The sequence below is a fragment of the Pleurodeles waltl genome, chromosome 7 (genome assembly GCF_031143425.1).
Source record: "Pleurodeles waltl isolate 20211129_DDA chromosome 7, aPleWal1.hap1.20221129, whole genome shotgun sequence".
NCBI classification, from domain to species: domain Eukaryota; kingdom Metazoa; phylum Chordata; class Amphibia; order Caudata; family Salamandridae; genus Pleurodeles; species Pleurodeles waltl.
The window spans coordinates 689191292-689207421 of NC_090446.1; positions in this window are offsets into that span (position 1 = coordinate 689191292).

Sequence of the window (16130 nt, forward strand, 5' to 3'; positions counted from 1 at the left end):
GCCCTCAGGATGCAGTGTATCCAAGACCTTTTCCTCCCACAATGTGAACTGTGGTGGAGGAGGTGGGGGCCCACCGCCAGTCTTGTACATGGCGATCTGGTTTCATGATGCCATGGAACGCACCTTCCCCCTAAGGTTTTTCCACTTGTTCCTGATCTCCTCACTTGTGTGTGGATGGTTGCCTACTGAGTTGACCCTGTCAACTATTATTTGCCACAACTCCATTTTCCTGGTAATTGATGTTTGCTGGACCTGTGTTCTAAACAGTTGTGGCTTTACCCTGACAATTTCATCCACCATGACCCTAAATGCGTCATCAGTGAAACTTGGGTGTTTTTGTAGAGACATGGTAGTGGTTGTGTTGACGGTATGGGGAGGTGTTGTGTGTGTAAGGGTGCTGTGTTGGGTGATTGATGGGGTGTGGGTGATGTGTAATGTAGAATGGATGCTTCTTGTGAAATTTGTGTGTGCTCGTTATGTGTGTTATGATTTAGTTGTGCTGGTGTGTGATGCATGTGGTATGTGTGCCTATAATGTAAGGGTGCTCTTTCAGTTTAATTGCCTGCTGTCAGTGTTTCAGATTGGTGTTTTTGTAGCAAAGGATTGTGGGTTGTGTGGGGGGGTGTTCAATAGTGCAGTGTGTAGGTGTGTTGGGTGTGTGGATGTGTGTCAGGTGTGGGGTATTCAAACTGTCTATTGTGGTATTGTGTTCTGCCAATAGTAGGTTCTGAACGTGGCGGCTCGCACCGCCAATGGTTTTCTGCCATGGAAGAACCGCTGTGGTGATTTGTGAGTTGTAATCTGGTGGGTGGATTTTTGTCCGGCTGGTGTTGGGACAGCCCTTTTCTGGGTTCCAGTGTCCTGGCGGTTTCAGATTTCTGGCTGTTTTTGGCAGTCTTCAAAGTGTGACTCGTAATACGGCAGTCGGATTACCGCCAACATGGTGATCTTTTGGCAGTCTTGCCAAAAGACCACCAAACTCATAATGAGGCCCTTACTCTGAATTCCAGGAGTACACCAGGAGTACTCAAAGAGTAAGTCACAGCAAAGTTTTGTGAATCGGGCACTATGACCCTCATTATGACCCTGGAGGTCTACTGACCGCCAGGGCCACAGTGGTGGTTTCACTGCCAACAGACTAGCGGTGAAGACCGCCACATTATGAGTGTGGGTGGTTGGCCTCTGATAACCCGCCACATTGCTGCTCATACCGCCAGGGAGGTCGGACCCACTGGGCCAGAGATGAGTATCTCCGACCCGGCGATCCACAGAAGACCACTGACGGTATTAGGAGCCGCCTTTCCACCAGGGTTTCTGCAGTGGTAGCACCGCCACAAAAACCCTGGCGGAAGGGCTATTCCCCCAAACCCTCCAGCAAGCACAATACCCCCCAGCACCCTTCCGCCAACCCCCATCCACGTACATTGCCCCCTTCACCCACCCGACCTCCATGTACAGCGCCCCCTCCCTTCATACATGCACACGCACACAGACACCCACACGTATCCCACATACATTCATTCACCAACACTGACATATACGCATTTACTCACATGTATCCATACACGCATTCACTCACCATGCACGCATTCACCACAACACTCATACGCGCATTCACCACAACATTCATACTCGCATTCACAACACTCATACTCACATTCACCACAACACTGATACTTGCACACACACACACGTACTCACTTCTACATTCCTACATGCATACAACCAGGCATTCACACATACATGCACACACACAGACAACACCCACACACACATGAACACACAACACCCCCGCCCTTCCAACTCCCTCCCCTGTCAGACGATCGACTTACCTGGTCAGGGGAGGAGGTCGTCCGGCAGGGAGTGAGCGGTTCCACCTTCCGCAGTGCCCCTCCATCAGGACACCGCCACAGCATATTATTGCACATAATACAATGAGCGGAGTCCTTCTAGTGGGGCGGGGCCGATGGTGGAACCGGTCCAGCGCCTCTGCCCACCAGCACAACTGCTGCTGGATTTCCACCCAGAATGTGGCAGAAATCCAGCAGTACCCGTAATATGGTGGGCAGAAGACCGTCAGCACTGGCGGTCTACTGGTACCTGTGGCTTTGGTGGTCTTGCAATAAGATCACCTAAGTCATAATGAGGGCCTACGTGTTTTCACAAAGTGAGATGGTAAGTACGGTGAAATGAGTGGAGTTCCATTACGTAGGAGCAAGTACACCATATATGATTTAAGTTTTTGCTAAGCTCAATGCAACTTTGTAATTGCAACTGCTTGATATTGTTCTTGACATAATGTGTATAAACTTTCTTTAATTAGCTTCAGAGCTGATGATGCAATATTAGAGATTTTAAGAGATACATTTAGATTGTAGTCACAACCTATTTTCTATGATAGAAAAGGTATCCTGAAAACACTACTTTATCTGTAGCCCTTAAAAGAAAGCAGTTTCTTTCTCAGAATAAGCAGCCTTCTCTCGCATGAACTATAAATTAAAACAGGAAGAATTCCCTTTTTGGTGCAGAAAGTAGACCTGCAGTACATTCTGCCAGCTTCATATTATTATGCATTTTTTATCATTGGCTTTTTCACTAAATTAAGATTGAATTTTGACAACCACTGGTCACATAGTTTTCCAACACTGAAGGCGGTTTAAGTAACAAGTTACTACAATAGAATCAGGTGCATTTGCAAAACAACAAGAGGTTTTCAACAAAAATCTCTGTGCATATTGGTTAGTATAGACTAGCCACCACACTGCTCTATTTGAAGCATTATGCTCTATTAAATATACTAGTCTGAAAATTGCATGTAATTATTCTGTGAAGTTAAATGAACTTGTAGCTGAAGTAAAACCCAAGCAGAACTGCTCATTTAGGAAATAACATCTTTTGGATATAACAAACAGTAAATAGTGTAAAATCCTTTAATGTGATCCAGTACACCAAATACCTTTCACTGAGATTGTTTCACTCCAATATGTATATCCTCGCTCTAAAAAGAATCGTAAAAATTCAACAGAATAGATGTTTTGTGCTGTGTAACCAAAGGATTGGCAATAATTCAGGATCAAAATACACAATTCACACTTCATGCTGTCAGCCCAAGGATTCTCATAGTGTTCCCATTGAGTGAAATTGGAAATTGTACAATTCGTGTTGACCCCTTGATTGATGAATATATTGATGTCCACGGTTATGAAAACAAAATATCTACTCTTAGTTATTCACTGCTCTGTAACGATGTTCATTTTTCTAATAAAGCAGAGATATACAAATTAAATAGGAGCTGCTTAACTTCTTATGTGCCCTAAAGTCTTGCAGAACACACTGCATTACAATGTCATCAAAGAAGTGCACTCACCTTGGATATGGAACTCTTTCCCAAAAAGTACCATCAGATAATGATAAGCAATGATGTTCCCAGTTTTGTGAAGTTGAAGGTGAAGGCAACAATTCTATAACAGGAGACAGTGAAGAATACTCCAGAATATGGTGCCCATGTTGTACGCTCAAGATGCAAATCAGCATTGTAATCCACAAATGGAAGGATGAACTAGATGCAAAAATCTAGCTATAAGACCATGGTGGACGAATGTACCTAGTATTATTCCAGCAACAGGTGATCATACATCTACATGATGTCATCTGCTGGCTTCAGACCTTGGCCTGTCTGGTTGAGATGTAAGAAGAACAACTCACATTTTTTCCAGGTCATATTCTGATACTACAGCTTCTTACAAAGAAATCACATCTTTTACTAGTAGAGATTCTTGAGATGCTGTGAATGTTGTCAATGTTGAAGCAGGTTCAGTTGACGGAATGGCTGCTTGCATCAAATGAGGATTGATTGGGTTTATCAGGTGTAAAGCTGGAGACTCAACAATACCACCGATAGGGGGCGGTATCTCTTTTTTCTTTTCTTGGAAGAACTCCTGAATAGAGAGAGGATATATTGATGAAATCTAGAGGCACTTTGTCATCAGCAGAGGCTCACCCAATAGAATCAGCCAGATGCTGATGGAAGCGGAGTGCGAAGTGGCAAAAGTCTGAGTACTCTGCTGGTGGTGCAGAGTTTACTGCCCACCCCTACTCATAAATGCACCACTGAAATGTTCCTGTTTTTCTTACCATCAGTGGGAGAATTAAGAGTCAGTACTCTCTATTCCAAAAACCAGCACAGGTGGTATTTAAGATGGTCCAAAGGAAACTTTCATTTGAGTCCTTTCTTGGACTAGATGTCCCACTTGCGAGAGTCACTTGACAGCAGCTTTACCTTTGATGGCGGAGTCGAAACAACTCTTCTTATTCACCAGTTTTCCTTTCAAATTATGGTGGTTTTTGCAACAGATTGACATGTTAGTCTGATAAATCATTTTGCATCTGGCAGTTTCCTGGAAACATCAAGTCAGTTGCATGGAATTATATGCCAAAGAGAAGTTTATACAGTGTGAGACCAGCTACACAACTCTGCGCAAGTTATTGAGTGATATGGGTTGTGTTATCATGAAAATCTTGAGTTCAGCATCCTCCCAGTCAAGACTTGTTTAACTGTACCTTTGGCCTTCTCGGCCAAGGCATTCATTCTCAGACTTAGTAAATGGAACAATTTGCAAACATACTTCCAGGGCACACAGGGCATCAGCAAACAAATTATCAAAGACCATCTTCCTGTTGTTTGAATGAAAAGTTTGCACTGCTCCCATCACTACTAGGCACAGCAAGTCTTTTAGGATCATAAGAACAGTGACTACTTTCTGTGGCAATACCCACAGGAATCTGGGTAGAAGACACTAAGGGCCAGATGTATCAAGGTTTTTTGCATTCGCAAACGGTGCGAATGCCCGTTTGCAAATGCAAAAAGACAGTTCAGAATGTATGAAAGACATTCTGAACGCAATTTTAAGGAATCGCTAAAATAGCGATTCCTTAAAATTGCGACCCTGTTTAGAGAGTCGCAAATTGCAACTCTCTAAATTAGAAATCGCAAATAAGGATTCCTTATTTGCGATTTCTTAGCATATGTATGAAGCCATTCCTAAATGCGATTTGGGCATTTAGGAATCGCTATTTACCACCAGGTTGAACCTGGTGGTAACCATGTGCAAAATGTAAAAATGCATTTTAAATGCATTTTTAAAATGTACATGTAAAGCACACATGCCCTTTTGGCATGTGTGCACCTTACATGTCCCAAAAACTAATTTTGGGGTGCAGCAGAGGGGGCCTTAGGCCCCCAGCACCCTGGGGTTTAGCGTTTCCAAAATTGTGATTTCTGATTAAGAAATCGTAATTTTGGAAATGAAAAAAATTCACAGATATGGGCCTACAGGCCCATAGGTGCGAATGGGCCCGGTATCGCAATTTGCGATTCGTTAATAGCATTTGCGATTTTGAAGAAATCGCTATTACCGATTCGCAAATGTGATACATGGCATTTTGCGAGTCGGAAATATCAATTTCTTAAAAATCGCTATTTCCGAATCACAAAAGGCCTCCATGATACATCTGGCCCTAAAGGCCTTTCGGTATCACTAATAGGCACTGCAAGTCTTTTAGGATCATAAGAACAGTGACTATTTTTTGTGGCAGTACCCACAGGAATCAAGGTAGAAGTCACTAAAGGCATTTCGGTATCATAAATGGAGAAGTCAGTTTTGCAGCAGTAAAGGATTTCTATAGTTGGAAAATAGTATGTTGCGGCATACATTTTTTAGTAGATTTAGACATGTACACCCACCAATATTGTTACTGAAACATTGATACTGTAGCATTTATGGCTGCATTAGCAGGCACTATGCTCTCATGCGTTGCATTTTGCGGTCTAATTGCTTGTTTGGAGAGGGGTTTATCCCTTGTTCCTAGTATAAAGATCATAGTAAAATTATATCCATTCATACAGTAGGAGTATTTAACAGATAATCCTTCAGAGGGTTTAACTTCATTTGAAAGATGCCTGTATCACTATTGTGGTAACTTTTTTTAAATGCACAATTTTGGGAGACGTTATCTTTGATTACTAGTGATTTTTATTGTGACTCTGGTCATAACTGATGAATTATTATTGTTGCAATTTATAACATAAATTTAGAAGTGTGTTTATTAATGTAGTTTATTTGTACCACATTTTTACAGAGGCAACATTTTCAGTAATATGGATGCTGTTTTGCGGATATGTTCATTTTGCTCCCACTCATTAACTCTCCCAATCATTTGTCCCCCTTTGTGTCTTCTCTCCCCACAGTCTTCTCAGAGCACAGGACACTGCGATGTAACTGGTAACTTTCATTAGAGAGCATGTATTGTGAATGAAATCTTCTTCATTTACTGAATTTTTAAATTCCGAGGGCATTTCCACAGTAGCTTCCTATGTGGGCCTACCATCATATACTAGTGGATGTTCTTAGCTTGAAAAATGTTTCCTATTGTGTTGTGCATCTCTGGACAGCAACAGTGTAGAAGCTGTTGGAGCTTTACCTAAAAATGAGCTAGAAATATGTGTCTTATTTGATGTTCTGTGTTCTCATTTGATGAATATGGGTTATCAATAGTCATGCTGAATTTGCAGTTTTTGCCTTCTACCTATTCCTAAAATGTGTATAAAAACCCCTTGTGTTTTTTGTGGGGGGGGGGAGTCATGATTTTTTATTTTTTTCTATGGATGCAGTTGTTTCCTCTTATGATTTGTGCTGTTCATTGGGACTTAGAATAATTCTGATTTCTGACTATGTTGTCTGTTTATGAATCCATGAACCTTCATGGCATCTATTTTGCATTTCTCTGTATTGCTTGATTAGAGATTTTTGTAAACCTTTATAAACGCTTTTATTTACTTTAACTTTTTCATGATCTAGAACAGAGTTATTGAGTGGTGCTAGTTAACTATTTTATTATTCTGCTAACTTAATGTGGGGTGCAAAGCTGAAGAGGGTGTTTTTGGACACTAGGTCAGCACTGTGCAGAGCAGAATCTATGAAGGTAATATTTTAGGGTGTCTAATATTTTGAACCTCGGGGTTTTGCTGCCTCATAACCACAGTGTCTGCATTGATCTTGGTTTCAGATGGTATCACAGCAGCATTACAGGTTTTCACAGCTGTCTTCGGAGTCAAGCTAGCTGTACAGTTTTCTTTCGCATGAATTCTTTCTACATCACTGAATGTTGTGCATTGGCCATAGGAATATTTGCCCACAGTACAGCCACTTTCCCAAAGCTGTATAGTATTTTATCAATTTGCCTTTTGAATTTCTGAATGTTTAAGCACCAGTGGCGTAGGTCGATAGTGTAACTCTGTACACTGAAAGCAGAGTTTGATGCTATGAAAGTGGGAACTAATGTTTCTGTCTTCAAATGGCTAGGAGGAAGGCATGAATCTCAGTTATCTGTGAATTGGAATCACCTAATACTTTAGTGTGTATTTCTAGAAGCTTGAAGACCCCATTTTGAAAAGCTCCCTGCAGAGTATTTCTGCTTGGTGCCAACCGTGTGCTTTGTGGAGCAGGTCATGTAGAACATATTCTTATATGCATATGTGGGTAGTATGTAAATAGCTTGTGGTATTGCCTGTTGATATTGTAAGAATTAATGTGTTCTGAGTGTGGGTTCATACTCAAATTTCATACCACTGAAATTCAAATACAGTATACTTCCCATTAATAGCTTTTGCTTCAGATTGTATTAACATAATGATATGTCCAGCAAATTTTGGTTTGCAACTCGTCAGTCAAAACTATAGCCCACATAAGTTTTTTTCGAACAGACTACCTAGTCCCTAGAAGGATGTGGATTATCCCAATATGCTGAAACCTCGGGGCTAAGCAATATGTGGATGCCTTAAGGAAATTGAAAGCAGATACCAGAGATGTTACTGTATGCAATCTGGCTGCGTTTTTTCACAGTTTTGGTGCATGAGGATGACATTTGTATACATGCAGGACATGTAGGTGTAATTACTATATTTATCTTCTGGAAGCAATCTCATGATTAATGCAACCAGGCCATGAACTGTTTTCTTTAGACTTTGAATTGACATCTTAAGGATTTTAAATATTGTGTATACAGAAGACAAGCAGAACAGTTGTTGTTTAGTTTCATAATTTATTTCGGGCAAAGGCCATTAAACTTGTTACATAAAAACATCATATAAGAATGGATATATTAAAATTGCATTTACAGAAAATAACATCACATTAAAAATCAGTAGATAAAACCAATAAAAAGATTCTGTTTAAGTACTCTCACATAGATTGCACACCTAGACCACTAGAGTAATAATCCTGCTCTTTTTCTTATTTTCCACACTGCCTGGAGAGAGCAGCCAAGACTCATTGCTATATTGGCACTACAATCACTTCTCAGGATGCAATATGCCTCTCTATGCTTCTTGGAACAAAATACATAGTGGCCTAAGCCATTGCCGTCTTGGTTTTACATATGCAGATCAAAAGAATAACACATGTTCTACATTTTGGATACTATGGCACTCATTATGACATTGGTGGTAAATCCTGCTTACCGCCACACTGATGGCCCCCAATTTACTGCCGCAGTGGTGGATTTCCGTCCACCATATTATGACACACACACACTAATCTGACAGAATACAGTCACATACACAAATCCGCCAGACCAAAGGGCAGTGATAAAGTGGCGGTGACAAAACCCATACCGTTACGCCAACAAAACAACACCCATCACATTATGACTCACAAATCACCACAGCGGACATTCAATGGCGGTAAACCATTGGCGGGACATACCGCCACGCTCAACATGGACACCCACATACGAAACAACACTACATTGGCCGATACTAAAAATACACACCTGACACTCATACACACACCACACCCACACACCCACACCACTATAAAACACCCACCCACATTACCCACAACCCTTTACAAACACCAATTACTGGCAGGAGATTGACACAAACAGCCCAGAGACAACTAGACACACACACCACTTACACCCATACACCCCTCACACACTCCATTTCCACACCCCACTACATTAACCAACACACCCTCACCAACACACATCACTCAACACCCATGGCACCTCAAAGCACCCCCATTTCACTGAGGAGAAGTTAAGGGTGATGGTGCAGGAAATTTTCAGGCTAGAGCCACAGCTGTTTGGAGCACAGGTACAGCAAATATCTATTGCAAGGAAGAGGAAGCTATGGCAGAGAATTGTGGACAGGGTAAACACCGTGGGACAGCACCCAAGAACAAGGGAAAACATCAGGAAGAGGTGGAGCGACCTACGGGGAAGGTACGTTCCATAGCAGCAAGACACCAGCTTGCCATACAGAGGACTGACAGTGGACCCCCACATCCTTCCCCACAGCTCACAGCATAGGAGGAGCAGGTACTGGCAATACTGCATCCTGAGGGACTCGCAGTGGTTCCCAGAGGACTGGAAACTGGTAAGTCAAGATTTACTACCTATCAACCCCCCAATACCTGCATGCCATCTCACACCCACACCTTCACTCCATTCACTCCACTCCATCCCACACACAGCACCCCCACATCTCACTAACACCAATGCCAAGCCCTGCGTACCATAACAATGCTTGGGCACCCCTCCCAGCCCTGCATGGACACCCATCACTAAAGCATGCACAGCATAGGGAAACTAAAAATCCCACAATACATCACCATACACAACCAAAAGCTGGCAGGGTTACACCAACCATAGAGGGGAAGCTTGGGAAGTACAAATGTCATACTCATGAAGCATAATACATCATTTACATCCCCACAAGTACCCCAGCAAATGTCAGTGGAGAGGAGGTGCCACCACAATTAAGTCCCCCAACAGGAGAGGCCCCCAGTGATGACAGTAACTCTGGATGTCAGGATCTAGATGAACTACCTGGTCCATCAGGGACCACTGGACAGCCAGTCACCCAAGCCCACTCACAGACCACCACAGAGCCTCCCCTATCAGGAACCAACACCACAGCACCCACCCAGCATACCCACACCTCTGTCCCCAGGACACGTCAATCAGCAGTGTGCCCACCTGTTCAGGGACCCCACAAGACAATCAGGGACTTGGGGTCAGTGGCAGTGGACACACTGTTCAGGGGACAGAGGCACAGGCCAACAGGGACACTGGGAGGACTGCTGTGTGCCATGGGGAGGACAGGACCAGGGAACTGACTCTCCAGGAGGCACTCACTGAGATCCTCGGAGCCTACCAACATTCCCAGGACACGATGGGCCATATCCTTGACAACGTACGGGGAGAACAGGCGGCTGCAGGAGGGACAGTATCAGGGGATCAGGGAGGACCTGCAGGCCATTAACAGCACCCTGATCTTCATTGCAGGGGTCCTGGCAGACATGGCCATGAACCACCTGCAAACGTTCCCTGTGACCCAGACAGAAGCCAGAGACACTTGCCAAGACCACTGCCAGGAAATGACACTCTCCTGATTTTCCCCTTTTTGTCCCACTCAGTCACCTTGTCCAACTTGAACTGCCATTGCTCCCCTTCCTATGTCCCCCTTGGACACTGCACCTGTGCTACAAAGAGACTGGACCAATACCCTGGACTTTCCTCCGTCATCACCCCATTCCATTGCACTTTCCCATCAATTTCTTAGTACTACAATAAACACCTTTGGACTTGACTACTAGCATTTCATGTATTGCAAATTTGTATTGATTGAAACAGCTACATCCATTGCAAATGAACTGTACATAGTGAGAGCATAGAATGAATGACCTGTTGGTAGGTGATGTGATCACATCAGAACATTGTTGCCATATCACCAACATCTGTAAAATGACAATCCATAGGTAACAGTAAGTAGAGGAAACAAGTGGGTAATGCCAGCATGCCAATGCCACACAGAATACAACAATAGTGATGGAAATGTGAGGTGTCACTGTCTCACCTATGTGTCATTGGAAGTACTGACGGATCACTATTGTTCTGTTGTCCACATCCTCATCCTCGGCCTCCTCATCCTCACTGTCCTCAGGGTCCACTGCTGCCACAGGGGAATCTTCAGTCTCCTCCTACTGCAGAAAAGGTACATGGCATCTGAGGGCCAGGTTGTGCAACATGCAGCATGCCACTACGACCTGGCAGACATTCTCGGGTGAATAGCAGAGGGATCCACCTGTCAGATGGAGGCACCTAAACCTGGCCATCAGGAGGCCGAAGATTCTCTCAATTATCCTTCTGGTTCGCCCATGTCCCTCATTAGAATGTTTTTCTGCCCTTGTTTTGGCATTCCTCACAGGGGTCAGCAGCCACAATAGGTTTGGGTAACCAGAGTCACCTGCAAATATTGAGGGACAACATTTAGCCACACACTTTCCTATTTGGCCAACAGCATAGGCATACACCAACATACACTGGGTGGAGACCAAGGCTCACCTGTAAGCCACAACCTGTGCCTCTGTAGTTGGGCCATCACATTTGGGATGCTGCTATTCCTCAGGACAAAGGCATTATACACCAACACAGGATACTTAGCATTGATGTGGGACATGTACTGGTCCTCCAGGCACACCATCTGCACATTCATGGAGTGGAAACTCTTACAATTCCTGTACACCTGTTCATTTTGCCGGGGGGAACAAACGCAATATGTGCACTGTCAGTCTCCCCAATTATAATTCCTGGCCTTCACAGTGGCCACATCGTCCACCTGTGGGAAAGAAATGTAGCTGTACATGTGTTTTATCAGAGCGGACCAGACTCTTGCCATCACTATTGAAAACATTGGCTGTGACATTCCTGCTGTCAAGCCCACTGTCACTTGGAAAGAACCAGTTGCCAGGAAATGGAGCACTGATAGCTCTTGCACAAGAGTGGGGATCCCAGTGGGATGACGGATAGCTGAGATCAGGTCAGGCTCCAACTGGGCACACAGCTCTGTGATTGTGGCCCTGTCCAGGTTATAGGTGGGTATTATGTGCCTGTTCTCCAGTGTAGCTAAGTCCACCAGGCGTCTGTACACGGGGGTATGTCTCCAACTCCTATTCATCCGCAGCGGTAGATATCTAAGGGACACAAAAGTGAGTAGGCTGTCACAATTTGAACAACTATACCAAAAAAGCAGTCCACATCATGCAAACATGTTTTAGGACAGTGGAATTTAAAAGTATGTGCTTTTTATCCTGTGATGCAGCAATTATCGATAGGCCTGTTCACCCCACCCCTGAAATGGCGACCGCCTGTCCTGTGTAGAGGGGCAGGTGGAAGTGAGCTAATTCTGCTGACATTGTGTGCCGTGGCGGTAGGCGGCCGTGAACCGCCGTGCAATTCTTCATTGGTCAATATTGGGACCTGTGGGGTACAGTGGCCAATGGGGATGTACGCCGGCGGTGACGGTATACACAAACGTGGACGTGATCACCATTTTCTAATTGATTCCTCATTTGTTTCCTGACCTTCCACAGGAGAAGACCTACACTGCATGTGCTGCTGTGACCTGTGTCTGGAACCTACCATGGCCCGTGTGATCGGGGAAAGGGCCTCAGCCTTCACTTCTGAAGAGTTAGAGCAACTGGTGGATGGGGTCCTACCCCAGTATGGACTGCTGTATGGGCCTCCAAACCAACAGGCGAGTACACTGTGGGAACAATGCATGTGGCCTGAATGCATGGAGATGTGTGTGAAGGCATCGTGTAAGGGTGGGTACGGGGTGGGGTGATTTACTCTTGGCAGTATACATGTTGTTAGCTGGCCTATGTGTTTTGCAATGTTGATGGGATCAGGTATGGTGGGCCATATGTGTGACAGGCTGGACTGTTCGTTTAATGGAGTTCTCCTGTAATATTACCTCTGCAGGTCAGCGCCCATCAAAAGAAGGGATTATGGCGTGCCATTGCCAAGGACATGCGGACCCTGGGTGTCTATGGCAGGCGGAGCACTCACTGTTGCAAACGGTGGGAGGACCTGGGATGCCGGGCATGGAAGACCGCGGAGGCCCAGCTGGGGATGGCCTCCCAACGAGGAAGGGGTGCCTGTTGGACCCTGACCCCCCTTATGGCCCGCATACTGGTGGTGGCCTACCCAGAGCTGGATGGGCGCTTCAGGGCATCACAGCAGTCACATGGGGGTGAGTACAGTGGGTATAGTTATAACTTATGGCTGATGGGGTGGTATCCGGGTGGTGGTTCTGTGTTAGTGGGTGCCCATAAGACCAGGCCAGACATAGCAGCGTAGGTCCTCTGAAGGGTAAGGGTTGCATGGCAAACACAAGTAAACTATCTTGTTAGTATTCACCTCTAGGCAGGGCTGTGTGGGTTCCAGGTGGCTGCAGTTGGGGGTGTGTGCTCCTCCTCATACCTTGGTGACTAGCCATATCACTGGTAGTGCAATGCATAGTGTGTAGGCGTATTCCCTGTGTGGGAGGGTGCTGTGTATGCCAACAGTGGTGTTGGTGCAGTCATTGACCCAGTGTATCCTTTGTCTCTCTCTCTCTCCCCCTTTCTTGTTTTGTCACCCTGTCCTTGTGTGCATTAGCATCATCTGGTGGAGGAGCTGGGGCACTGGTGACAGAGAGAGCTGCATCCAAAAGGATCCTGGAGGCAGAGTCCACCAACGCCGAGGGAACCAGTGAGACAGAGGGCAAGGTGGGCACCCTGCGGAAACTGGAGGGGACAACACAGACTCTGATAACTTCTCCGAAGGGAACTCCCTAGTGGTGGCGCACACATCTGTGACCACCCCAGCTGCTGGTACAGCCGCTACCCCCATACCAGCACCACCCTCCCAGTAGCCCCTCAGCGAGTTGCCGTGCCCACTTATCCAGACCCCAGGCCCTGCCCCAGTGAGCCCTGCTGCCCTGAGTGAGGAGGCAATTGACCTCCTGAGAGCCATCTCTGTAGGGCAGTCAACCATTGTGAATGTCATCCAGGGGCTGGCATGCCAGATGCAGCAATGCAATGCATTCCTGGAGGTCATTCATGGTGGATTGGCGGCCCAACAGAGATAGATTCAGGCTCTGGCCTCCTCTCTGATGGAAGTCATTGTTCCTGTTTCTACCGTCCCCCCTCCAACTCCCACTTCCCAGTCCTATTCTCCTCAACCCCAACCCATCCCAAGCACACAAACAGACGAACATGCACACAAAGCAACACCCAAGAGTGCCACAGGCAAACACAAGCACCACACTTCATCCCACTGGCACTCACACAAAAACCATATCTTTGCAGACACAACAACACCCACAGCCTCCACTGGGAATCCACCAACTAGCAGAGTCACAGAATGGCTTAAGCAAGAAAATGCCTACTTTCTAAAAGTGGCATTTTCAATTACACAATCTAAAAACCAACTTCACTACAAGAAGTATTTTTAAATTCATTTCAGAGACCCCAAACTCCACATGTCTATCTGCTCCCAAAGGGAATCAGCACATTCATAATATTTAATGGCAGCCCCCATGTTAACCTATGAGAGAGATAGGCTTTGGAACAGTGAAAACCGAATTTGGCGGTATTTCACTGTCAGGACATGTAAAACACATAAGTACATGTCCCACCTTTTACACTGCACCCTGCCCATGGGGATACCTAGGGCCTACCTTAGGGGTGCCTTACATGTATAAAAAGCTGAAGTTTAGGCCTGGTAAATGGATACACTTGCCAAGTCGAATTGGCAGTTTAAAACTGCACTCACAGACACTGCAGTGGGTGGCACAACCAGTGCTGCAGGCCTGCTAGTGGCATTTGATTTACAGGCCCTGGCACGTCTAGTGGACTGTACTAGGGACTTACTAGTAAATCAATCATGGAAAGCCAATTACACATACATTTTACATAGGAGCACTTGCACTTTAGCACTGGGTAGCAGTGGTAAAGTGCCCAGAGTATCAAAAACAGAGTCCAGCACACATCAACAACGTGGGAAACAGAGGCAAAAAGTTAGGGGAGACCTCGCCAAGGATGTCAAGTCTAAGAAGGTTTAAGTCAAGAATTTGGTCAGTCGTGCTAGTTTTGGAGTGAAAATCCATCTGAAGCAGTGACAGAACCTTACCCTATTCTAGCCAAACTTGTAAGTGATCCAAAATTTGCTGACAGACACTTTCTGTAGATTACTTGAAATGCTAATTGGCCTATAATTATTGGGAAATGTTTCCCCTTTTTTATAAATTGGGATTATTTTCGCTCCTAGCCATGAACCTGGAATAACAGCACCTCTCAATATAAAATGGGAAAGAGCATTTATATAAGGGGCCAAAATCATAGGTGGCAAACGATAAAGGTCGCCAGGTATCTTATCAGGGCCGGGAGCTTTGCCAGGACAGAGAGAAAGCATTGCCTTATACGTATCCTCAACTGAAAAGAATAAGGAAGACACAGTTCCTGCCCTCTTGTGCTCTCTCATAATTACACTCAGTTCATCAGAATTAGAAAAAGGGGGGCGGGTCATATACATTTTAGAAAAATGTCCCACCCACTGTTGTCACCGTACTACATATTCAATTGCGCTAGAAGTTGCTAAATCACCTTGCACAAAAATCTGCCAAAAAATGTCTTGATCTCTTCCTCATAGCATCTAACAAGGCCAACCAATTGGTATCTATCCATTCATGCTTTTTATTCTTTAATAGCTTTTTATTGCCTACACGACATTGCTTGATCGGCACATGATTGCCATCCCTAATGGCCTCAATTAAGAGAGTTTTTGCTTTACGACATTCACCCGAGTACCACAATGGAGGCTGGTATACTATTCATTCCTTGGTCACAGACATTTGTTTTGCGCAGGATTGATATAGTGGCAAAAGCAATTCATTATGTAGCTTTTCCATTAGGGTTGTGCTTATTAGTTGGTCACAAAAAGGCCGCAAATTTCGATTGAATGTACTGTATATTTGTATTAATGAGAATCACAAAAACAGATTTTATCCCACTTAATTGCTTTCCTATTATTGGAGAGATAAAGAGGAACCTCAGAATAAGCAACTTCTCCATTCCAGAAATGAATGGGATTTTCCCTAGGATCAACTTTAATGGATTATGATCACTATCATTCCTGCAAATTATTTCAAAGTCCAAAGGCAAATGCCACAAATCAATATCTAAATTATATAGTCTATACGACTCTCACTACTTCCTCATTTAAATGTAGGGGCAAGGTGAATA